This window comes from Anguilla rostrata, chromosome 5 (genome assembly GCF_018555375.3).
Source record: "Anguilla rostrata isolate EN2019 chromosome 5, ASM1855537v3, whole genome shotgun sequence".
Classification (NCBI taxonomy): Eukaryota; Metazoa; Chordata; class Actinopteri; order Anguilliformes; family Anguillidae; genus Anguilla; species Anguilla rostrata.
In genome coordinates this window covers 55,471,344-55,496,343 of record NC_057937.1, presented here as the reverse complement: position 1 = coordinate 55,496,343, position 25,000 = coordinate 55,471,344, and the positions used below count along the sequence as shown (strand labels likewise).

Sequence of the window (25,000 nt, the reverse complement as noted above, 5' to 3'; positions counted from 1 at the left end):
CACCACGCTCGAGTCTGTTTCTGAGCTGTTAGTGTGCCAAACACACACACACACAAACGTGCGTGCACACACACACACACACACACACACACACACACGTGCGTGCACACACACACACACACCCCGCCCCGCCCCGCCCCACAGAAGGATCCGTTTCCTGGCACAGGGAGGGGATTTGTGAGATTAGGGCTGCACTTCCTCCCCCATTAAAAGCCGGCGCTTGCCGCTCTGGATTAGCCCGAGCCGACGGTCTCCCGACGCGGGGCCAGCGGGGGCCGGCGGAGGCACGCTGGGCCCCTGCGCCCCAGTCTGAGCTGCACCCCGCCCCGCATTAGCGCGCTTCCTGAGTCTGCGGCGCCCCGCCCCTCTGGAGAGCAGCGCCGTCTCGGAAAAACACTTCGTCTAGCGGGGGTTCTTTGTCGTTTTGCGTGAGTTGTGTGTCGTTTTGAGTGAGTTGTGTGTTTGTGTACCTACTCTTGTACCTACTCTTGACCCTTGACCTGTGATGTACAGTGTGATGCTGTCCATTTGCAAACTATCATTCTGAACTGAGCTAGTTAGTTACTTGCGAAATATGAACTGCCATCATATAGACGCTTTCAACGGTAACAACATAAGCAAACGTTACTGCGCATGTGCGTTGTTCTGGCCCTATCTTAACTTCCGGCAGACTTCCGCAAACAATCAATAACAACAGAGTCTCTCTAGACTATTTCTGATAACAAGCGAAATAAATAACAAGTAAATTATGTTAGCCAGCTAGTTAAAACTATGTCCAGCCAGTATTATTTGGGGTTACCAGTCGAAGGAAAGAACCGTTACTTGGCCAAACTCAAATGCGATACTCCTAAACAGATAACTGTTGACAGTATTGCACCTTGTGGAGCGTCATACATTCCTTGCATAATCCATAACTATTCTGGTTACATGCACATTCTTGTGTAAAAAGTGCACTCTTTCTATTACATTGCTTAAAAACGATGATTACATGAGACACAAAATGGGGCTAGTGCTGGGCAGGATGTGTAGCCAATGCGATTACTATAGGTATTTATTTGTATAGCATGCATTGATGGAAAAACATTGTGGCTCTAATAGTTTGGGTCATCTTGCTAGGTTACCACAACAAAAAATGATCAGGCAATGTAACATTGTCAAGTCATTGGAAACAGGTATCATAACGTTAGTTCAAAACGTAGCTATAGCGTATCAACTACTAGCATTGATCTGACGTTTCTGTGTATAATTTATACAATGTTAGCTACGTTTAGCTAGCTAGCTAGCTACAATCAATTTAGTTAGCTAATTGTTCATAACTATTGAAGGCTTGTTACTGGTCAGCTATTAGCTATCGCTTATCATGAGTTTGTTACCTGAAACAAAGTCAGTGCTACAGTGAAAGCACCTATTCGACCACCTTTGTTCAACAGACAGAAAAACGTGAACTGATTTGCAACTATATATGAAATAGGTGAAATATCGGTAACAACCTGTACCTAGTTAAGTAGGAAAAAATGTCCTTGTTATCCTCCCGTGGTTATTTTTTCAACACTTTCACGATTTTTTTTCTGTGCCGGCAAATAAGTCAGTGGTGGTCCAGCGCTAGCTTTTGGTTGCTAAGGGGACGTGTATCCACAACCCTATATAAATGAATGGAACTGAACATAAATTTGCTAGCTGCTAAGTGTCCTGTCTTGCGTATTTGAGGTTAATATGAGAAAGGTGGTCGCTATCAGCACGTCTAGGAATCCGTGCATATTCACTGTTGTAACTCAAGTCGCAGGATGCAAAATAGCTGTTGGGAAAGCAGTTTGACAGTATGAAGCAACGTCTGCGCCATTGGCTTTAATGGGTCACGATGAGATAATTACGAGCGTGTTGCTAGTCTTAAAGTTGATATAGTAAATAAGCCTGTATTAGTATTACTAAATGTGTATGTATGGTGTTGGTTTATTTATTTATACAGTTTATTATGTGTATTTTTACAGGACTTACATTTTAATAGGTAACGATGTCCAGTTATTTCTCAAAAATACGAAGTAACAATGGGCAAGCACCAGCTATAATAATCGCAGGGATTCAAGCAATTCGTTTCACAATTCCCTAGTGGGGTTACAAAGTTAAATAATGTATTTTTACATTTGGCATTTGTTCCAAGTTGCACCCCACAGCACAACAACCTGAGCCCAACGTCAGTCTGCTCATCAGTTTAACTTTCACTCCGTTTGTAATCAGTGCCATATTAGCCAGTAAACACAGACCAGAAGTTAACTTAGGGCCAAGCGCGTAACCTTGGCAACGCGCGTGCGTCCGATGAAAGGTGCTAGTGATGCTAGTGACTCATATGGTCTTCCCCTGTTAAAGAGGCTTGTGTTGGGTCCTCAGAACAGTTAAAAAAAGGTCTGCAGGAGACATTTGTGCTTCAGAATTTAGGTTGGCTACATGACAGGCGTTCTCATTCAACAGTTGTGGTGTGGGATAAGGTTTGTGGGGGGGGGCTCCTAGCCAAAGGCCTTTGAAAATCTCTCCAACTGCCTCCGTCCAAATCTCGATAAGCCCCCAACCTCGACGGCCTGGCCGGTCTTCCGGGGGGGGGGGGGGGGGGGTCGGGTTTCGGTGGAATTTTAGCTGTGGAAATGAGGGGAAGCTTTGAAGGAAGCTGGGGGTGGTGGCGTGGGTTGGGGGGGGGGCGCTGGGTTGGGGGGGGGGGGGGGGTGCGCTGGGTTGGGGGGGGGTGTGCGCTGGGTTGGGGGTGCGCTGGGTTGGCGGGGGGTGCGCTGGGTTGGGGGGGGGCGCTGGGTTGGGGGACGCTGTCGCTCGGCGGTGAGGCGGACGCGGTGGAAAGAATCACGCGGTAAACGGAGCCCGCGCGGGGTAAGGAGACTCCTCCGCCCGTATCGGGTTAGGAACGCGAAACTCCCCCAACGGCTCGCTAACCCTGTCTCCCTTTCCTCCTTCTTCCCTCCTCAGGAGTTTTCGGAGTTGGCCGCCGCCCCCTTGTCGGATTTAAGCCCCGCCTCACCGAAGACAGCCATGGAATCGGTAAGTATCTCTGTTTGCTCGCTGACGTTTCTGAGCTGTGTGACAGGCGTGGGTCCGCCTTCCTTTTGTCGTTGCTACGGCGCTGTCGTTTTGGGCGAGACGGGCTGTGTCATGGCACCTGGAGGGAGGGGCCTTGCTGTTCCCCTTTGAGGCCCCACCCCCTCCCCTCAGACGCAGGCCTCTGATTGGGGGAGTGTGTTTTGGTGGTGTGGAGGTGCCGCGGTAGTGTCTCTGCTGTAAATAAGAAGCTTATGGCCCTTTGTGTGTGAGGAACGATTAGGCCTGATTATGTAGTGTTATGAGTGTCTCTGGGCTGGTTATTAGCTGTGTGTGTGTGTGTGTGTGTGAATAGATGTGGTGTATGTGCGTTGTGTGGTGTGGAGCGTGGAACAGTTTGGAGTTAGCTGTGTTACTGCTGTGTTCTGCGCGGAGGTTGTTAGCTGTTGTGTGTGTTGTGTGTGTGTGTGTGTGTGTTCTGTCAGACAGTGGAGAAGTCTGGGGAGTTCCTGGTTACTGTGTGTGTGTGTGTGTTGTGTGTTGTGTTCTGTCGTCAGGGTGTGACCCTGTGTGGTGTGTGTGTTCTGTCAGGCAGTGGGAGAGAGGTCTGTGTGGAGTTAGCCTGTGTTACCCTGCCCTGTGTGCTCGCAGTGGACAGTGCATTAGAATATTCAGTTTGATTTTGAATTGCAAAGGACCTCCTGTGTCCGTCCGTCTGTCCTGGCTGCCCTTTGAGGCTTGGCCTGCACCTGTGCTGCTGGCTGACTGTGTGTGTGTGTGTCTGTCTCCTCTTAGTGTACGTGCGTGTGTGTGTGTGTCTGTCTCAGTATCCTGTGTGTGTGTCTGTATCCTGTACATGCGTGTGTGTGTGTGTGTGTGTGTTTGTCAGCAGAGCGCAGGGCTGGTGTGTGTGTGTGTGTGTTTCTCAGATTTGGAAAGTGGGTCAGCGCAGGCTTCCTGGAAGCGCTGCGGCTAACGGCCTGAGCTGTCCCGCTCGCCGCTCGCCGCTCGCTGCTTGCCGCTCGGCCGCAGAGCAGAGCCGGATTAGCCCCGCACCCCGTGTGTCCGTCAGGCGCAGGCCACGCCCCCCCCATCTCGGGGCATTGTTCAGTCTCTGCCCCAGCAGGCAGGAGATGTGCGCTGAGAGCGCTGCGTGGTGTTTACATCTGAACACAGACCGTATCTGCGGCCTGCCAGTGGCAACCAGGGAGACGAGAGGACACAGCTCATTACCCTTCCACCAGGGCTCTCTCTCTCTGTCTCTCTCTCTCCCCAGTCTCTCCCACTCTCTCTCTCTCTCCCCTCCCTCGCTTTCTCTCTCTGTGTCTCTCTCCCTCTGCCTGTCTCTCTCACTCTCTTTCGCTCTCTGCGTCTCTCTCCCTCTATCTCTCGCTCTGTCTCGCTCTCTGTCTCTCTCTCTCTCCCCATCTCTCTCGCTTTCCACTCTCTCTCTGTCTCCCTTTCTGTTTCTCTCTCTCTCTCCCCTCCCTCTCCCTTCCTCTCTCTCTCTCTCCCTCCCCCTGCGTGGTCTGTGGTAATGTCCCTCTCTCCTCTCTTCCCTGCGTGTTGTTAGGGGGCGTGTCTGTTGTAGTGTTTTGTTTGATATTCGGCTGGACCCCGGCTGTAATGCTCTCATTAGAATGCTCGCTCAGTTTGCGCCCTCCCAACCTCGCTAAGTACCGAGCGGCGTTGTTTCCCTCGCCGTAGCCACGTCTTGCGCTGCCGTATGGGGATGCCACTGATAACACTCTGGGTAATTACACCATCTGAACCAGTGGCAGGTGGAGGAAGCCGGCCGTGTGTGCTAGCCTAGCGCGCTAATTAGCGGGGCGGCTCTTTCTGCCTTGAGAAACGCGTCCTTATGTTGGTGTGTCTGATCGATCGGTGCCATCCTGGTCACAGGCAGCGCTGCCCCTCTGCTTACCTCACGGTCGTCATGGTTTCCGGGCCCTGATTGGCCGCTGCGGGGCCGGGGGGGCGGTGTTTCGGCTCCCCTCGTTACGGCGCTTTTCTCCCTGCCCGGCAGCCATGTTACATAACCCTGTGTTCCCTGAGCCTGTCTGCTCACAGGCGCACACGCTAATGCTGTAGAGTGTGTGTGTGTGAGTGTGTGTGTGCGCGCGCGCATGTGTGTGTGTTTGTGTGTGTGTGTGCGTGTATTTGTGTGTGAGAGAGAGTGTGTGTGTGTGCGTGTATTTGTGTGTGAGAGAGAGTGTGTGTGTGTGCGTGTATTTGTGTGTGAGAGAGAGTGTGTGGTGTGTATTGTGTGTGTGTGTGTGTGTGTGTGTTTTGCTGTGAGAGAGAGGTGTGTGTGTGTGTGTGTGTATTGTGTGTGGTGTGTTTGTGTGTGTGATGTGGAGAGAGAGAGTGTGGTGTGTGTGTGTGTGTGTATTTGTGTGTGAGAGAGAGTGTGTGTGTGTGTGTGTATTTGTGTGAGAGAGAGAGTGTGTGTGTGTGTGTGTGTGTATTTGTGTGTGTGTGCACCCTGTATGCCAAGCTCTGTGGAAGTGGTCAGGCTCACACTACTACCTCCACGAAAAGGAACGAGACACTGCAAGAGAAGGGGCGGAATTTCTGCTGAAATTCTGTCCAATCAACGTTGTTGTCAACAGTCTTTTTTTGCTGAATAAAAGTGCATAAATAAACAAGCCTTCCTGTTTCCGTCCAGCAGGTCTGGTGATGCGTGTGAGGCTCTAAAGTATGCCTGGTAGTCTCCATGGCAGAGATCTGGTTGCTGGTGGCGTTTGGGGTTTGGCTGTTGCCATGTGAACGGGTCAGTGTTGATGAGATCAGTCTGCTGTGGTCCTTCCTGTTCCAGGCCTGTGGAGCCCGGCCTCGGCATTGGAGGGTGAAATAATCCCTGGCTGCTGATTGGCTGGGATTCAGCAGTCATTAGAGAGGGGGCGGAGCAGGACAGCGCCCGGGGCCCCTGTCTGTATGGCTCCCTGTAAAAGCAGCTCAGGTGCTGGCTTTGGGCCTTCGCTGGTCACTAGTTTGTTTATCCTCCTTTCATCGTCCTAGGCCGGCAGTGTAGTATAATGGGTAAGGAACTGGGCTTGCAGGTTCGATTCCCGGTTAGGACACGTTGTACCCTTGAGCAGCTGCATTGCTTCAGTATGTATCCAGCTGTATAAAAGGATGCACAATGTAAATGCTGTGTAAAAGCGTAAGAGCGTCTGCTAAATGCCTGTAATGTAATGAGTCGCTGAGTGGATGCGGGTGCATTTTGTCCCAGTGACTGTCTGTCTTCAGAGAGTTCCTCTCGAGCTGAAGGGGGGGGGGGTTGGTACTGAAGGGGACTCTGTCGCGTGTCTACTGTGATGGGTGCGCAGTGTCTCCGCCCCCCTCTCCGCCCCGCTCGGCGGTCCAGCTGGGCTGCAGCGGGGTGGAACATGGCGGGACGGCGCTGGCCGTGGTCTCGTGCTGATTTAGAGTGAGCTCTTATGGAAGGGGGGAAGGCTCCCTGGCCCACAGACACCAAGCCCGGGCAGGACGTCCTGCTGTGGAGCCCCAGCTCAAACACGGGGGCAGAAACAGGGTTTGGGACTCTACAGGGGTTATGAGTTACGCCCTGACAGCTGTCTCTGCTTCCCGAGGTCTTGTGTCCCCTCTCACTCACACTGGCAATGGAGAGACCTGGTGTACCTGAGGAGTTTGTGGTGACACACACACACACACACACACTCTCACACACACACACACACACACACTCTCTCACACACAGCGCTCAGGTAGGACCCGCTCAGAAAGGCTGCTTCCAGGAACAGCTGGGCGCCATGGAGACCGCAGTCCCCCCTCCAGGCCCCAGCCCCTCCCTCTCCCGCCCCCTCCCGCCCCCGCCGCTCTGAGCGCGCTCATTGGGAGGGGTCTGGCCAGTCAAGGCTGTCCGCGCGGCTCGGCTGCCTTTGAAGCGTTTCCCGGTGCCTGCTGGGAGCTCGGCCAGCGCGCGCGGGCGGGCGGGGGGGCGGGGGGGGGGGTGCGGAGGAAGACGTGGGCGTCGCGCTCGATAGGGCCGTAACGAGGAAGAGCAGAGCGCTCAGGCCGCGTGATTCGCGCTCTCTCTCCCGGGCGACCGATCGCTCCTCTCGCGCGCTGCTCCACAGCAGCCTGGCGTCCTGCTCTTATTAAAGGAGAGACGCTCAGCGCTCCACAGGACGCACTGCAGCCTGCCGTCCTGCTCTTATTAAAGGAGAGACGCTCAGCTCTCACAGACGCACTGCAGACTGCCGTCCTGCTCTCATTTAAGGAGGATGCTCCAGCCCTCCACAGAACGCACTGCAGACTGCCGTCCTGCTCTTATTAAGGGAGAGACGCTCAGCCCTCCACAGACGCACTGCAGACCGGCCGCGCTCCACAGCCCGTCCATTTCAGCAGCGATGCTCCACACATGTGATGTGCTACCTAGAACAGTAATGTAGGAGCTCTTCTGCTAATCGGGATGCAGTGATGTGCTCCTGTTTGGTCAGTGTAGGAGCGCGTGCGCGCCTTGGTGAAAATGTTAGCATGGAGCCCTGAGTGGATGTGACGGATCATCGCGTTCTCGGGGCAGGCATGGCGTAGCTGATGCTGCCCAGTCTTGGGGGGGGGGGGGGGGGTTGTCACGCGCTCGGTTGGTGGTGGGAGCGACTGGCTCTGATCCTCAGCTGAGGTTGTGTTGGCCCTGAGCGTGTGTGTTACCCTGAGGTTCTGTGTGCGGCTCGGTCCGACGGGCCGGTCCGGACCGCAGGGCCTGGCGTCTGGGCTCTGTGCTCTGGGCTCTGCGTTCTGGGTGAAGGGGAGACTCCTTTGCCGAAACCACAGGCGCCCCAGCGGAGCAGAACGTGCCCTCCTCCACTGCCCCGTCCAGCTTCAGGGCGAGCCGGGGTCACAACCCGAAAACAAACGCAGTGGAACAGACGAGCGTTCTTCCCTTATTTCAGCTCGGAGCGCTCCTCCCGCTGCCCCCCCCGGCTCCCTGCGCCGGTGGCGGAGAGCTCGCGCGGGTCATTAAAGAGCCGGGGGGAGCCGCGGCGACTGGCGGCTGTTTTGGTGACGCCGCGCTGTTTTCATCTCTGACCGGAGAGTTCCGTACGGAGCTGTTTTTTTGCCGATGACAGTCGGGGAAGGGAACAACACGTGCCTGAGCTCACACACACAACACACACACACACGCACACACACACACACTCGCGCACACACACACACACACACACACACACACACAGGGTCTGCTCCACAGCTGTTTATGGTAGTGTTTGCTTCAGAGAGGCTCGTGTTTGACGATAGTGATGAAGGAGTCTCTCGGGGGGGATAAATTGGCGGTTGCCTCTTCGCCGCTCTCCTCTAATTCCGCGGCGTCTCCGGGGCGATGGGTCCCCTTCCGGGTCGGCCTCCGGGGGGCTCGGCCGCGTCGCGGTTCCTGCCCCCCCCCCCGCGTGTTTTGATGTTGATGGTGGTGTTGCATGTTGCAGTGCGTCAGAGAGGGCAGGGGTGGGGTTGTGTGTGTGGGGGGAGGGGCGCGGGGGGCGACTGTCAAACGCAGCAGTCGTCTGACCCCGCCCCCTCCCCCCCCTCCGCAATCCCCTGAGTGACGCGCTTGTTTCTCCCTCGGCTGCTGCTAGCTCTCTCTCTCTCGCTCTCTCTCTTCTTTCTCTCTCTTACTCTCTTTCTTTCTCTCTCTTTCTCTCTCTCCTCCCCCTCCCCCCTCTATTTCTGTCCTCCCTCTCTCTCCCTCTCACACTCTCTCTCTCTCTCTCTCTGTTTGGATGGTAATGACCCTGCTGTTTTTGCTCTGACCGCAGATTTAGGAGTTCTATTGTTGCGTGGGAGTGCAGCACATGGCCTGAAAAACGCTTCTTCCCGGGGTGTCCCGCCCTGGTCCGGTCTCGGGCCTCTAATCTCCGCCCCCCTCCCCCCCTCTCCCCCCCCCCCCTCGTTCCTCGCAGGCCGCTCTATCTGCCGCTGAGCGCGTGAATGGCAGCGCCGGGCCGCGCCCGCTCACTTATCTGAGCGTAATTGCGGCAATATCGCCGTAATCGCCGGTCATTAGCGTCAGCCCGCGATGGCGGTAATGGGACGAAAACCCCCCCCCCAACCCCGCTCCCCCCCCCGGGCCTCAGCACGTGGGGTGGGTGTTTCGTGGGATTCGTAACCGCCCCCCCCCCCTCAGTGAAGTGCAGTGAAAGGCAGGGTGTGCCGTGAACAAAGCCCGTCTGTTATCCCCCCCCCCACGGACAGCCCTGCTTCACGAGGCCTCCCGGAGGTCGGGTGGGGGGCGGGGTCGATGTTGGGGCCGGGCCCTAGCGTTACTGACAGCGTGGGGCTCTGGCACCTGAGATCCTGAGATCTCGGACCCCTGACTCGGCCGGCCGCCTGAACCCTGAAGTCATTCTTGCCCTGCACACGTCAGCAGCTGCTAGTTCACACCGTCCTGCGTGCCCTGGGCCTGAACGTCCCGCCTCTGGTGTGGTTTCCTCTGCCTGCGTGTGTGTCTCAATTAACCCCCCCCCACCCTGCACCCCCCAGCAGTGAAGGTAAGGGGGGGGGGGCAGGGCTCTGTTGTGTGCTGTGGTTTGTGGCAGAAGCCCTCTGTTTACGTTGAGCTGCTGTGGCGTGAGACAGAAAGATGCTTTTATCGAAAATGAGGAAGCCTCTTAGCGGTGCTGATGTCACTGTGTGGGTTTGTGCAGTGGAAAACCGCTGCCCCCCCCCCCTGTTATTTATAGTGCAGCACATACACACGGTCACATGGCCTTCTGTCAACAGCACCAGCTGTCTGGTGGAGGGGGGGGGCGGTTCAGTTTTGATCATAATCCTGCTCACTTGGGTCAAAACATTATTTACTTTTGCACTTTGTCCTGATACCCATATGGACCTGTGTTTGAATGGTTTTGTTATTGTGGAGCTAGAGAGCTGTGTGTGTGTGTGTTTGTGTTTGCACGCATGCGTTTGTGTGTGTGCGCTTGTGTGTGTGTGTTTGAGTGTGTGTGAGTGCTTGTGTGTGTGGTCGTGTGTGTGCTTGTGTGTGTGTGTTTGAGTGTGTGTGTGTGAGTGCTTGTGTTTGAGTGTGTGTGTGTGTGCGCGTGTGGTTGTGTGTGTTTTTGAGTGCATATCAGCATGTGCCTGTGCAGGGTATATCCGTTGAAACGCAGCCTCTCCCTCTCACAGGCTCACAGGGTGAGTTAACTGGGCCGGGCTGCTCCGGATCCAGGTGCTCCTGCATTACTGGCTTCAGAGAGACAGGAGCCGCTTCATGTGGCCCCCACCCACCCCCCTCCCCCCCCCCCCCCCCCCGAGTCCTGCCTTTGATTCGCTACAGCTGGCCTGCTGGAATTGTCTCCCGGTCGCCCTCAACTTGTGTACAGGGGAGGATTCATGCTTGGAATTGTAATTGCCCTCGTGTGCATGGAAGCACCCTGCCCCCCCCCCCGTTCCCCCTGCATTTGAAGCTGAGGTGCAGAGATGGCTGCTGTAATGGCTGTGTGGTGGCATTACCATTCTGAGCGCTGGAGTGCCAGCGCTGTGTCTGGAGATATTTTCCTCTCTCTAAGCGCTCTCTGGGACCGCAGCGCTCTTCTTCTGTGAAATCCTTTCATCCCCCCGTCCTCCCTCTGCGTTCAGCCGGACGGGGGTGGGGGGGGGGCAGCCCCAGGCCGACGGGACTCTGACTCCTCGGGACCCCGTATCGATCGGCGCCCTCGGCTGTCCGTTGCGTTTAGCTCGTTAGCGGGCTAGCCGCTCCGCGTTAGCGGGATGGTGATCGGCTCTGGCGCATGCCCGTCTGGGACTGACCTTCTGAGCCAGGCGCTGTGGGATGTGCTACCCTATGCAGTGTTTTGATTGGTCAGTGTCTGTGCTTACATTATCTCCGGTTTGAAGATGGCTGTCACTGGACAGGGCACTGTTTTGATTGGTCAGTGTTTGTGCTTACGTTACCCCTGGTTTGACCATGGTGGTCAGCGGACAGTGTGATATTTTGATTGGTCAGTGTTTGTGCTTACGTTACCCCTGGTTTGACCATGGTGGTCAGCGGACAGTGTGATATTTTGATTGGTCAGTGTTTGTGCTTACACTATCCCTAGTTTGAGCTTGGTGTTTGCTGGACATGTGGTTAGGCCTGGAGCAGCAGTGCTAGCTGTTCAGACAGAGTGGTCAGAGCCGCCTTGAGCTCCTCCAGGGTTCTGCTGCTTTAGACACACCCCCACACAGACCCCCTCCCCCTCCCCCTCCCCCCGTCCTCTAATAGTCTTGGCTCCCAGCCAGCCTGGTCAGATGCCTTGTTTCCGTGTAAGAACAGTCTGGACCCGTGTCTAACACAAGCTAATGTCATTGCACCAGAGTCAAAACAGACGTTGCCTGGGAGTTTCAGTACTTTCCATTAAAAACAGTCCAGTGCGATTCCAGCTCCCCCCTCCCTCACCCCCCGTGTGTGATTTTGGACCTCTGGGCCTAATGTTATTCAGCATCTTTCCCAAAAAAACAAAAAATACACAAAAAAAAAACTGAAATCTGAAAATGTCGGCTCTCCTCTGAGGGCGGTCCCCCGTTAACCGCCAATCAATCACCGCTGTGCAAACGGTACCGGCGAAGCGCTCGCCCCGCTCCACCCGCTCCACCCGCTCGCCCCGCTCCACCCGCTCCACCGCTGCGCTCCACCGCTCCACCGCTCGCCGTCCACCCGCTCGCCGCTCCGCTCCACCCGCTCGCCCCGCTCCACCCGCTCCACCCGCTCGCCCCGCTCCACCCGCTCCACCGCTCGCCCCGCTCCACCGCTCGCCGCTCCACCGCTGCAACCGCTCCACCCGCTCCACCCGCTCCACTCGCTCCACCCGCTCGCCACGCTCCACCCGCTCCACCCGCTCGCCCCGCTCCACCCGCTTCACCCGCTCCACCCGCTTCACCCGCTCGCCCCGCTCCACCCGCTCCATCCGCTCCACCCGCTCGCCCCGCTCCACCCGCTCGCCCCGCTCGCCCCGCTCCACCCGCTCGCCCCGCTCCACCCGCTCGCCCCGCTCCACCCGCTCCACCCGCTCGCCCCGCTCCACCCGCTTCACCCGCTCCACCCGCTTCACCCGCTCGCCCCGCTCCACCCGCTCCATCCGCTCCACCCGCTCGCCCCGCTCCACCCGCTCGCCCCGCTCCACCCGCTCCACCCGCTCGCCCCGCTCGGCTGCAGCACTTAAAACAGAAGACCTGTGGCGGGAATCGATGCGCGCTCAGAGGAATCGATGGAAGGAGGCGGCGATACGGGCGGCTGCTGCTGCCGTGTCGGGGGGGTGGGGGGGGTGGGGACTCAGGGAATTTTTCGGGGCGGTTCCCCCGTCTCGCGTGGACTCCGCCTCTCGACGTTGGCGATAACGCGAGGTCTGTTTGCTGGAGAGCTGCGCGGTCTTCGTCGGCCCACAAGCGGCCCTTTGAGCTGTCCGTCTGAGCCTCCATTATTCCTCCAGTGGCCCATGGACTTGCTCTTGGTCAGTGTGGCTGCGGGCTGGGCTGGGCTCCTGGGCTGGGCTCATTAAGGCCGGCTTCGGGGGCGATCGTTGCGTTTTCAGACTGCTGAGTCAGCAGTAACGGGCGATGGCCCCGCTTTGTGACTGATTCGGGACAATGGCTTTAGCTGGGCCCCTCGGCCCCGTGCTCCGAAACGCAAAGCCCCGTGGCCCCTGCGGCCCCGGGGGCCTGGCGGGGCAGGGGAGAGGTGCAGATTAGGCTGGTGTCAGGAAGACGCCCCCGCTCCACCGGGGTTAGAGGATGAAAGGGGCTTTTTGTGCACGTCCACATCTACATGCAGGTCCCATCCTGTCCCACTGCAGAGTGGACCTCCTCTGTTCTCTGTGCCAGACTGGCCCCTGTCTCCGCCCCTTTCCTCTCTCTCTCTCTTTCTCACACACCACACACACTCACTCAATCACTCATTCACTCGCATTGGTTCTCTAGTCCAGCGTGCTGTCCCAGGCCCTGTACCTCTGTGCAGCAGCCCGAGTGGATCCGCTGCTGTCTGTCCCGTGCAGAACACAGAGCGGCTCGGTACACTCTGTACACACAAACACACGCCGTCGGCTTTTCGAGCGCTCCATCCTGGAGCGGGACACGCAGCTGAGAACACAGAGCTCTGAACCGGAGCTGGACTGCAGAGGGAAAGCCAGGCTCCACACAACCTGACCTCATTAAACTGGCACTGTGGCCCGCCCCACTGAGCCATTGTTTTATGCTGTTTACTTACGGAGTCGGCCGCCTGCTTCTCCATGGCGATGGGCTCGGAGCTGGGGGGGGGGGGGGGGGGAGTGGTAGTGGGGGGTTATGGCCGGCGCGGCCGTTTGATGGGAAGCTCTGCGGAGTCAGGACTTTCACTCTGGCTTTGTGAAGAGTGCGGCGTGCTCTACTGCTGCCAATCTGCCAAATGCGTTCGCTGGCGCTGGGGGGGCGCGGCTGGAACCTCTCCAGGAGCGGAGCGGGGCACGGTGCCGTCTCGCCTGGCACTCCCGTGGAGGGTGGGGGGGGGGGGGGTGGAGCTCCGGCCGCAGGGGCAAAGTCTCTCGGCAAACCTTCCCGAAATCGTGCGCTGCCGCGTCCCGTGTGTACACAAGCGCGGGAGACGCGAGCGCGCTCAGTGCTCACCGCGGGCGGCCGTTCGGTTAAAGTTTAGGGCCCGGCCGTTTCGGTCACGCGGTCAGCTCCCCGGCCGCCGCTGCCGTTGTGTAACCCGAATTTCGTCAGACGGTCGCCAGCTGCATAAATGGGTGATGTTTTAAAAAAACCAGATGCAAGAGGAAAGTGCCAGACGTGAAGGCATCTCCTAGGAAAATGTATTTGTTTTTTTTGGTGAACCAGGGTAATTTTTAAAGCCTGGCTTGCATGTTAAGCGGGGGCTGTGTTCAGGCCGCTGCGTTAAGCTGGTCAGGCCGCAGCGAGCCGCGCCGCCAGCGTCTGTTGGGTTTTGTTGGTGAATCAGCAGAACGCGGCGTGAACTTTAGCCCCCCTGCCCCTGTGCCCTGGCTGAGCAGTGTGTGTGTGTGTGTGTGTGACACACCTACCGTACCGCGCTGGAGGTGTGTGTGTGTGTGTGTGTGAGGGACACACCTACCATACCGCGCTGGAGGTGTGTGTGTGTGTGTGTGTGTGTGTGTGTGTGTGTGTGTGTGTGTGTGTGTGTGTGTGTGTTGCTGCGGCTTTCTGTCATTACCCACAGTCTCACCCACTGAACTGCGGTTGGGTCCGCACCTCCAGAGGAGCTGTGGGGGGAAACCTGCCGTAATGCCTCTCTGCTCTCTCAGAGTTCAGAGTGAGGCTGGACTCAGGCACGGAGAGCCCTTTTGGTTCCCGTTGAACCCGCACGCTGTGGGAGGGGGGGTGGGTGGGGGGGTTCAGGGGCTCAGCCCTGTGCTGCGGCGTTAGGAGTGTAATCTCTCGGCTGTCAGTCAGCCTGTCGCTCGGCGACGGCTCACAGGTCCCCGGAGCGGGGGCGGGTCCCGCCGCTTTAATCTCCTCCGGCAGAGGCTCGGGATCCCAGGCCGTGCCGGAGAACAGGCGAGGTGCCGGATTTGGCCGGCTCGGCCGCCGGCGGTGCGGCGGAGACGCGAGGCCTGCACGCCGCCTCACCGTAACGCGCTCGAGAACGCAGCCAATGAGACGGGGCCGCAGGGGCGCGCTGACCCGCAGCCCCTGCCGCCCCCGCTGACGAGGTCTAATGGACTCTCCCTGCTCGTCTCTCTCTCTCTCCCCCTCTCTCTCTCTCTCTCTCTCTCTCCCTCTCCCTCTCCCTCTCCCTCTCCCTCTCCCTCTCCCTCTCTCTCTCTCTCTCTCGTCTCTCTCTCTCTCTCTCCCTCTCCCTCTCCCTCTCCCTCTCCCTCTCCCTCTCCCTCTCTCTCTCTCTCTCTGTCTCTCTCTCTCTCTCTCTCTCTCCCTCTCCCTCCCCTCTCCCTCTCCTCTCTCTCTCTCTCTCTCTCTCTCTCTGTCTCTCTCTCCCTCCCTCTCCTCTCTCTCTCTCTCCCCCTCTCTCTCTCTCTCTCTCTCTCTCTCCCCCCCTCTCTCTCCGGTTAGGAGCGATATCCCCTCGGGCTGTATAAACTCCTCGTGTTTGCCCAGCGGGCTGCATCAGGCGCCAGCTCCGAGTGCGTCACCGGCGCGCAGATACGGGATCCGTTGGGGAGATAAGCTGGCCCGCGGCGGGACGGCGGGGGGAGAGGGGGGAGAGGGGCGGGGGGGCGCTGTCTGAGGGCTGCTTTGCGCCGGTACGTTAGCCAGAGGGAACTGGAGACGAGCAGACGAGGCAAAGCCGATCTGCGCCCTGGGACCCCGGAGGGTATCGCCACGCTAAAACACCCCGGGTAACCGAGCCCCCTCTCCTCAGACCCCGCCCCCAGCCTCCCCCCAATCAGCGAGACCCCCCCCCCCCCCGCCCCCGCCCTGCTTCCTGAGGGGTGTCCGAGCCGCCCTTGCTCTGCCCTTGTCCCAGGGAAGCGTGGGATGCGCTCGACGCAGTCGGTGTGCGCTGGAGGAGCCCTTTGTGTTAGAGCCCAGGCGCGATGGCGACGTTAGCGTTAGCGCTAGCTTGCGTTTCATCCCAGGATTTAGAGCGAGCGCTCTTCAGGCCTTTAAAAGCGCTGGTCCCTGATTGGCCAGGGCTGGCCGTGCGTCAGTGCCGGTTCCTGTTCTCACGCCGCTCCAGGTTTCCTCGCCTGGTGTCTCCATAACCTACAGGCCGCAGGTCTCGGTCAGCTCCGTGTTTACGGACGTGTGCAGAAGGCTGGGGATGAGTGTGTGGAATGAAGGGGGTGACTGACTCCTGGCTGACTGGAGTAGCCTTTTAGTCATCTAGCCTATGTCTCATGTCTGCTCTGGTACATTAGCGCTGCATCGACTGAACTCTCCATCACTGTCCCTCTGTGCGGGCTCCTCAGTGGCAGTTTCCCGGTCCGCAGAGGGAAATGAATGGTTTCTAATGGAGCTTTTTGGGCGGGGTTTGAAACCGGGCCCACGAACGTTCAGCACGTCGCTGGTCCTCTGGGGGCCATGTTTAGCGTGCCAAGCTTTCCTCTCCCTGCTTCCTGTTCGGCGCTCAGCGTAGCCGTGACCTTCAGCCGCTGTGAAATAATCGCAGATCAGGTGTTGGTCGTAAATATCTGGGGGCGTTAGCGGCTCCTCTGGTGTCTGGTGCCGACCGGCTTGCAGACGCAGAGAGAGCGGGGCTGCACCTCTGCACCGTCTGCGTAGACGCTGGGTGCTGCAGCACTCTCCACCTGTGTGGCCTTCTTCTTCTTCTTCTCTACCTGTCAGTCCATCTTGCTCTCCAGTCCCTAGTCTTTCCGTTTGTATTGCCCTCAGTATGGGCTGGGCTGGGTTGAGTCTACAGTTCCTTATGAACTTACCCATCGCGTGCTTCACCTCAGGGGCTCCATGAAGACTTTCACACCATGGCTACGGTGTTTGTGACGGCCCCTTTGATTGGCTGTCGTGTGAATGCCCTTTGTTTACCGTGTGGCCATTTGCGCAGCTGTGCAGGATAATTGTGCTCGTTTGTCCACATTACAGTCGTTGGCTGGACACAGCTTGTGTGTGTGAACCCGCCAGGAGATGAGTTCTATGAGGGCTGCTCTGGTACAGTCTGGGTTCCGACACACGCGCGACTTTTCTGTGATTTCCTTGCGGTTCGTGTGTCCGGTTTGTAAACCGTGGCCTCTGCGGTAATGAAGGAGCGGGTGACTACTTTAAAGGCGATTAGACGCAACGTTGCTCTATTAAACTAACGGAGTAAAATCGCGTGAGCAATATCGCGGCGTCTGCTCACATTTCGCGAGGCGTTCAGAGATTCTGTTTGTTTGTTCTGGCTTTTTTGCAGTGACAGCTCGCGGTCGAGAGTGTGCAGTTAATTTTTTACCTTGTGCGGGCATGCTGGGAGTCCCTTGGGTTGAGCAGCCATTTCATCATGCTAACGTGCCTCCACGCCAGCAGACGGTTATCGCTGGTTGTAAAAGTTAGCCGGTGTTGCCTTTCCGCCGTCTGCCGTCTGTCTGCTCTGCGAGGGTGGGGGCTCGGCGAGCTCATGTCATGCAGACCAACTGAAGTGCTCGCCCCGTATGTGGGAGAGCCAAGCGATTCTGCTGCGGTCGCACTGCATGACTGGGGAGCAGCAGTAGGAAGTGAACTTCAGTCATGGAGAACTGCGTATGATTGTTCTATGTTTATGGCAGTCAGTTGGGAGCTGAAGCCTGTACCCAGTGAAGATAGTCCTAAGAGAGGCGCTCAGCAGTATGACACTGCTGGATACAGGTGAGGAGAGCTCTGCGCTTCTGCTGTCCTCGGGCTGTAGGCCAGGCTTGGCTTCCATCGGCGATCTGTCCTCAGTCCCTAACCTTCACTAATATTTCTACAGAGGCTGCAGATGAGAAAGCTCTTCTCTTTCACTGGCGGTGTTTTCAGTGTTAAGCACGCCAAGCTCCATATCTGTACGGCAGGCGGAACATGGCTGAAATGACTGTGTGGGACTCCCCTGAGCTTCTCTGATTGGTGGAGGGGGTATATTGGGGTAGCGGGAGCCAGGCCCGGTGTGTTATAGCTCTGTTGTAGAGGAAGTGCTATCAGGGAGGTGGTCAGGGTGCGTTTGCGTTTGATTGGAGCACAGGCACAAGGAGCGCGACGCTGCTGGAGTTGAAGCGGAAAGGCCGGTTGGAGAATTTGCCGTGTTGATGCTTCCTGAGCTGGGTGTGCAGCGGGGGCTTTGTGGTGTTTTTCTTTCTCAGCCGTGAGGCAGGGCTGACCCGGTCGTCTCCGTCCCCTGCGAAAACAAACACAATCGATGCTTCACCCTCCCGGAGCGCTCTCCCGCACCCTGGGAACACACACAACCTGGAGAGCCAGAGAAGGGCCGTGCGACTGCAGTTCGGTGGCTGTGGACTGTGAGGGGGGGGGAAACCGGACTTGGTTTGTGAAAAAGATTCAAATCCCCGAGCCTTTTAATCCTCCTAATTAAGGCAAATTTATACACGGGCCTCCTGCTGGTCTTTGAGGCCTGACTGCGATGTGTCCACATAGCGCTGGCGTGCGTTCCTCTGAAGTGACAGGGGCCCGTTAGCGTCGCTAAGCGGTAGCGGCGCGGCGGCCGCTAGCTGTCTGGGGAGAGGGGGACCGGGAGCCGGTGACGGACGCTGAGCTGATCCGATGGCGTGCGGACGGACGCGGGGTCGGCGGGTTCAGCGGCGGACGACGCGGGCGCCGTCCCCCGGCTCGACGCGCGGGGCCCGATGGTTATCGCGTAGCGTAGCGTAGCGTGGCGTAGCGTAGCGTAGCTTAGCTTAGCATGGCGTAGCGCGGTGTAGCGCAGCGTCGGCAGGGCTCGGGCTGCATTGTGTTCGTGCGCGGAGAGAGCAGCGGTGCTTCTGGGCCGGTAAGAAGGAGGAGTGCTGGTGCTTCGTTTGAGCCTGTTGGAGAGGGACAGAGGGTAGCTGCACCATCACATATAGTTTGATGTGATCTTAGACCTATTCTGCAAGGTGTGCTGTGTCATCAGGGGCGGCCTGCCCTGGTCCTGGGGGGCCGCAGGGTCTGCTGGTTTGTGTTTTCACCTTAAATACTGCAACCACTTAGCCCAAAGAAACCAGGTGAGGTGAGTTAACTGTGTAATCAACTGCTTTAATTCATCAGTTAGTGCGGAGTCACTATGAAAACCAGCAGACCCTGCAGCTCTCCAGGACCTGGGTTGGCCACCCCCTGGTCTATGTTCTATTAGTTTACTTTTCTGGATTTCACACACTATTGTTTTGAGCAACATAACAAATATTAGATTTTTTCATTCAATCCATTTTTGCAGCTGGATCATTTTTATTGAAGTACAGTGCAAGGCTTTACATGCCTTACTCAAGGGTATACTGACAGCGCCCTAGCTGGGAATTGACCCTACAACCTTTGCGTTGCAAGCCCATTATACTACACTGCAGCTACGTGTGTGGTGTTTGTGTAAGGCGAGCGAGAGCAGCGAGATCCTGACGGGTTTAAAATGGAAAATCGTTAGCGCTGTAGCCTGTTTGTGCTCTCCCTCTCTCTCTCTCTCTCCCTGGTGTGGTCTGCCTGCGTTTCTCTGTGTGAAAATGCAGATCTCTCTGCATTGTTCCGCAGGCAATGTCTACGGTAAGCAGTCCTATCAGCTCCTGCTTTCGCCCCCCTCCCCCCCCCGCCCCCCCATACACACACACACGCTCAAATCCCCCCCGCCCCCCCCATACACACACGCTCAGATCCCCAGAGGGGGTTAACGCATCGGCGTTGCCATGGCGACGGCGTAGCGGGAAGGCGAACGGCGGCCCCGCTCTCTGGCTCGGTACGTGACGAGGAGCGCGATGAGCAGCCTCCCGCGCTCACCTGCCCGCAGAGGCGGCTGCGGCGACGGCGGTTTGTCCGCTCCTCCCTCCCAGCACCTCCAGCCCTCCAGCCCTCCTCGCCGAACAGCCCGAGCGCTCGCTACCGTTCCCCGGGGGCTGCTGGGGGCGCTGCGTGTGCGTTCGGGGTTCCATTTCGAGCAGGCGAGCAGCGATCGTTCTGGAAGCGGTTCAAAGCTAACGCTAACGGTTTACTCCAGTTAGCGAAGCCGCGGGAAGCCGAGTGGTAGCTTGCGCAGGATGGACACGTGGTCCTGTGTGCGTCTGTCCCCCCTCAGCTCTGTTTCAGGCTCCCGTTCACCTCTGGTCTTCGTTTGTGAACTGGCCAGTATCTGGCGGTGCTGCCGCTCCCCATCTGCAGTGCACAGGCAGAGGAGGCTGTACGTGCCGACCGAGCGCCGCAGCTGAGCACTGCGCTCAGCGCCATGGCAACACAGGCGTGCGCGCGCGCATACGTGCCTGCGTGGAGCGAAGCCTCGGGGCTGCGATGGCAGGAGGGAGGGGAGGGAATGAATGGCTCACTGTCGTCTTTTTTTTACGGGAGCCGGAATTTCCGAGTGGGCGTCGGCCCCCCCTGAGCCAATGCCGGCGCTGGCCACGCCCCTTCCCGGCCTCTGAATCGGAGCTGCAGCCCGCGATCAAAGCCTGAATGCGGAGAGCTGGGGGCAGGACCGGACGCAGCCAAAAGGGGAATTTTATGGCACGTCGCGGCAGCCAATCACAGCTGAGCGCGGGGCCCGCTCGGACACGCCCTCCTGCGGTGCTGCTTCTCCACACGTGATCCCTGCTCTGGCTATTTAAAACCTGCAAGTACTCTCACACACTCACACACACACACACTCACACACACACACTCACACTCACGCGCTCACACACACACACACACACTCACACACTCACACACTCTCACAGACTCACACGAGCACACACACACACACACACACGCACTCACACACTCACACACTCTCACAGACTCACACAAGCGCACACACACACACACACACACACACACACTCTCTCACAGACTCACACGAGCACACACACACTCACGTGCTCACACACTCACACGCTCACACACACACACACACTGACACACTCACACACACACGCGCTCACACACTCACACTCTCTCACACACTCATAAAAGCCTGCGCAGAGAGCGGCGCAGTGTGGCCACTGCAGGAAGGGGCGGGGTGCTCTCCCTGTAAATCGCTGGAACATGGCAGCACCATCAGCAGAAAAACACTACTGACCTAGAAGCAGCTCCGCACGCTGCAGCCCGCCGTGGGACGGGCGTCGCTCGGCAGCTGGGTCTGCGGCGACGTTCCGGAGAGGGGCAGAGGGGCAGAGGGGGAGAGGGGCAGAGGAAGAGAGGGGGAGAGGGGGAGAGGGACAGCCACGTTAAGCTAGGGGCTCATGGAGCCGAGCAAAAGCAAGCCTCCAGTTTCTCCAGCATGGGGTCACGGGTTCGGATCCAGCTTTGAGCTTTGATCGAATAGGAAGCGTGCACTGCGGGAGAGAAATAGCCAGGCTGTCTAACTCGCTCCTCTCTGTCTCTGTGGTCTCCCCGTGTTCCTCCCTCTCTCCCTGCGTCCATGGCTCTGTGTTCTAGAAGCCCTGACGGGCGCAGCCAATCAGCTGCAAGGCCATGCAGATCCATTTGATCATGTGATGTGTTTTTGTCGATCGCATGGAAGTTGTACGGCTGTGCTGCTGATTGGTTGTCATGTCAACGCCCAATAGATGTGAGTGATTTTCCCACAGAAGTGCAATACCTATTGTTTACCCATCCCTACACCGAAATGACACCTTCAGAATATCTCTCTCTCTCTCTCTCTCTCTCTCTCTCTCTCTCTCAGATTTGTCTGTCTCACAGAGAGCAGTGGCTGTTGTTGCTTGTTGCAAAAGAATTTAAATCGAGAGATTAAGACTGTGTGCTGTTTTCAGTTTGAATATGAAGAATTTCATTTTTAAAAGTGTTCTGTTAGAAGAATCATGACATTTGAGGCAATGAGAGTGAGGGGGAGAATGGGAGTGAGAGAGAGAGAGGGAGAGAGAGAGGGAGAGCATGGGAGTGAGAGAGCGAGACTGAGACAGAGACGGAGAGAGAGAGAGAGAGAGAGGCAGCGTGGGTACGTCTCTAAATATAACACAGCTTTAGAGAAGTGATGTCATTGACCGGCTCTGAGATTTGGTTCTGCGGAGCTGGTCTCCCCTCCCGGGTCACGTAGGCAGAGAACACGGCTCTGAGCTGCGTGTGAGATTAGGGCATCTCCATGCCCACGTGCCCACGAACCGGGCAGTCCTCTGAGGGTTTTAACGGGCATGTTTGGGGCACCACTGGGCACTCCAGCGGGACGGGCAGGCAGAGGGCGTTGGCACGGTTACCCGTGGCCCAAAATAAAGCGTTCGAGTCGAGACGCACGTGTCCTTTTTTATTATCTTAACGTTTTTCATGTTGTTTACCGTGAGTCTCTGCTTAGTCTGTGCATCCGAGGACAGAACGCCCCTGTCCTTGTGCGAGTGCAGAAATGTAAGCAAGGCTTCAGTATATCAGAACAGGGAGATTTTTCCAGGCCTGTGTGAATACGTTCAAGTAGAAGGGTGTCTGCTGCCAAAGCCTTATCTACACTGCGCTGGACAGGAAACAGATGGGGGAGGGGGAGGGGGTGGGGGTCGGGGAGCGGGGCGCTTGTTTTTCTGCTCAATCACATCTTTCCTGGCCTGGAGCAGCATCTGCGTACTGTCACGAGAAAAACGGAAAAGCGTCTCTCTCTCTCTCTCTCTCTCTCCCCCTCTCCCTCTCTCATTCCCTCTCCCTCTCTCATTCTCCCTCTCTCATGCTCTTTCACACTCTTTCTGCTTCTCATTTCTCCTGCTCTCTCACTCTGTTTTGCTCTCTATCTCTCTCTCATTATTGCTCTCTCATGCTCTCACACTCTCTTTTGCTCTCTCCCTCTTTCTCACTCTTTCCCTCTCACTCTCACACTTTCCCTCTTTCTCCCTCTCTCCCTCTCTTTCTCAGCACAGGCTCCATTTTGAGGCCGTTGATCTGCTGTGTATCAGGCCTGCTGGGCTCCACCCCTCTCCAGCTCTGTGGGGTGAGGGGGGAGGGGCCGAGGCCTCGGACAGGGGTGCGGGGCGTCTCCCTGTCTGCGTCCAGCCCCAGGGTGGGGGCAGGGTCACGGGGGGGGTGCCGTGGAGATCGAGCGATAACGCAGTGAGACCGTATGCGCAGTACGCGTTTCCCCTGCAGACCGCTGATGTTGATGTCTGGCCAGCGCGATCTCGGCGAGGGGTGAAGGAAAGAGAGCCTTGAGGGGTTTGAGGGGTGTGCGAGTTTGTGTGAAGTAAACTGGAGCAGGGAGGAGAGGGGAGGAGAGCCAGTCTGTGGGAGTAATGGTAGTGGAGCGCTCTTCTGTTCAGGCAGGTGTTGGCTCTGCATTCCCCCCCAGCAGACCTGCAGATTCACCCTGAAAGAAGCAGGGGAAGCTCCACCCTATGGTCAAGGCCTGGAAGGCTTCAGTTTCTCTGTTTGGCAACCCCTGTCCTTGTAATCAAGGAGACCTTGAAGGAAGGGAACAGAGGCGCTGACTTGACCCTTCAGGCTTTGTGTGTTATCATTGGCTCTGATGGTCCAGGAGGTGTGTGTGTGTGTGTGTGTGTGAGGACAGTGTGACAGGCGTGTGACCTATGTCTGTAATAACACGTTTTATTTGAAAGGCACTTTTCAGACTCCGGGTTCAAAGTGCTGTGCAATAACACAATAAATCACAATAAAACGATACAGTTAAAAAATGAAGGCAGAGAACAATAAAAGTACTGTGTGTGTGTGTGTGTGTCTTCTGTCTGTGCGTGTGTGTGTGTCTGTCTGTCTGTGTGTGTGTGTGTGTGTGTGTGTGTGTGTGTGTGTGTGGATGTCTGTCTGTCTGCGTGTGTGTGTGTGTGTGTGTGTGCGTGTGTGTGTGTCTGTCTGCGTGTGTGTGTGTGTCTGTCTGTCTATCTGTGCGTGTGTGTGTGTGTGGATGTGTAATCATTATCTAAGTCACTTAGAAGGTGTCCAGCCAGGCGTTTCTCTCCACACACCCCCATCCTGCTCCCCTACACCCCTGTCCCGCACCAGCGGCTGCTCTAGGGAGCTGGATAGCTGCCAGGACGTTTCCTAACTGTAAATGGCTGGTGCCGGGTTTGTGTGTGAGTGCTGAAGACGGTGGCTGTGGCGAGCGTTGGGCCGTCCGTGGCGGATCTGTCCTCTGCATGAGTCTACTTTCGTTTTCTCTTCAGCATATTTAGCAGGGATACGGCCTTGCCGAAGCGCACCTAGGCTTACGTGTTTTAACCGCAGGACCAAAAGAACGGCATGAAAAACACAAATAAAACATTCATTAGAAAACGCTTGTGATTTTTCTCTCTGTACTGTCGCATAATAAATTGCCCCGTGATAATCGGAAAGCCATGAAGCGGTGGTGTTTTCTCGGTGGTGTTTTCTCGGTGGTATTCGAGTCTGTAGTACTCAAGTCTGTCCTATACAGCCGCGCTCGGTTTGTTTCGCCAGTTACTGATGGCGGGGTGCCCCCCCCCCCCTCTTCCTCCAGCCGTGCCTTGCTCCCCCACCCTTTCCCGCCCTTTGGTAAATATGGGGCCCGCTAACCGCTGACGCAGACGGACCGCCTCCTTTTTTACGATCGCCGTAGGAACGGGATTCGGTGGGGGGGGGGGGGGTTCCTTTTCCGCTCATTTCCTCTCTTCTGATCTCCCCGCTCCGTCCGGGCCCCTCAGGATTTGACACCTTTTTACGCCCCTATTGTCCCCCTTGCCCCGTGCTACTGTGGAGAGCGCACTTCCTGTTGCTACAAGCCGAGCTACTGTGCCCTGCTCGCCCCCTGAACAGGCCCATGGGATACTGAGTCAGCTCAGCGATGCGCTTCTGGGGCTGAGCAGTGGGAGGTGAGGGGCTGTGGCTGAATGTTGTGGTAGAGGTGCTGAGTCGGGTTAGAGGCTTTGCAGGCGGTTTGGGGTGTCGGTTCAGGTGTTGGGCTGTGTTGCGACTGGTTTAAGTGTTAGATTTGTAGGTGTTGGGACAGGTTTGGGTGTTGGATTTGTGTGTTAGGACAGGTTTGGGTGTTCAGTTTGTGCCTTTGGTCGGGTTTGAGTGGCAGGGTTAGTGATTATTTGGAAAGTTTCAGAATTAGCTCTGTGTTTGGGTGTTGGGTTCCTTCAGTTTGTGTTAAGTCTGCTGAGTGGGTTTCAGTGATGTCCCGATTTCTCCAGTCCGCCCCTCCCTTATGCTCCTCCCCCTCCCTCTCTAGCTCCGCCTCCCAGTCACCGTGCTTGCCTGTACTGGCCCTCCAATGGTGAGACACGCCTCCCATGGTGGTCAGAACAGCAGAATCGCAAGTCCGTCTTCAGACACAGGCTGAAGGCCCAGCTCTTCAGACTGCATCGCGGTTCCCCTCCCTCCTCCAAGTCTCCTGTCCTTTTGTGCGAGGCTGTGGTGTTTTTAACGGTTTTAGGCTTCTAATCCAAGGGCTTGTTGCGTGTGCAGTCTGAATGCGTTCAGGATTTGTGTTTTGGCTCTTGCCTGACATGGTTAATGTAGATAAAGCTCTTCA

At 57.0% G+C, this 25,000-nt stretch overlaps 1 protein-coding gene across 1 annotated transcript in view; it reads left to right on the top strand.

The window, feature by feature from the left end:
- Positions 1-25,000, top strand: part of ankrd11 (ankyrin repeat domain 11) — a 117,712-nt gene that overhangs the window by 25,284 nt on the left and 67,428 nt on the right. Inside the window, exon 2 of the mRNA XM_064337255.1 lies at positions 2,971-3,042. The gene's annotated coding sequence lies outside the window, so the exon portion shown is untranslated. The remainder of the gene's footprint in view (positions 1-2,970; positions 3,043-25,000) is intronic.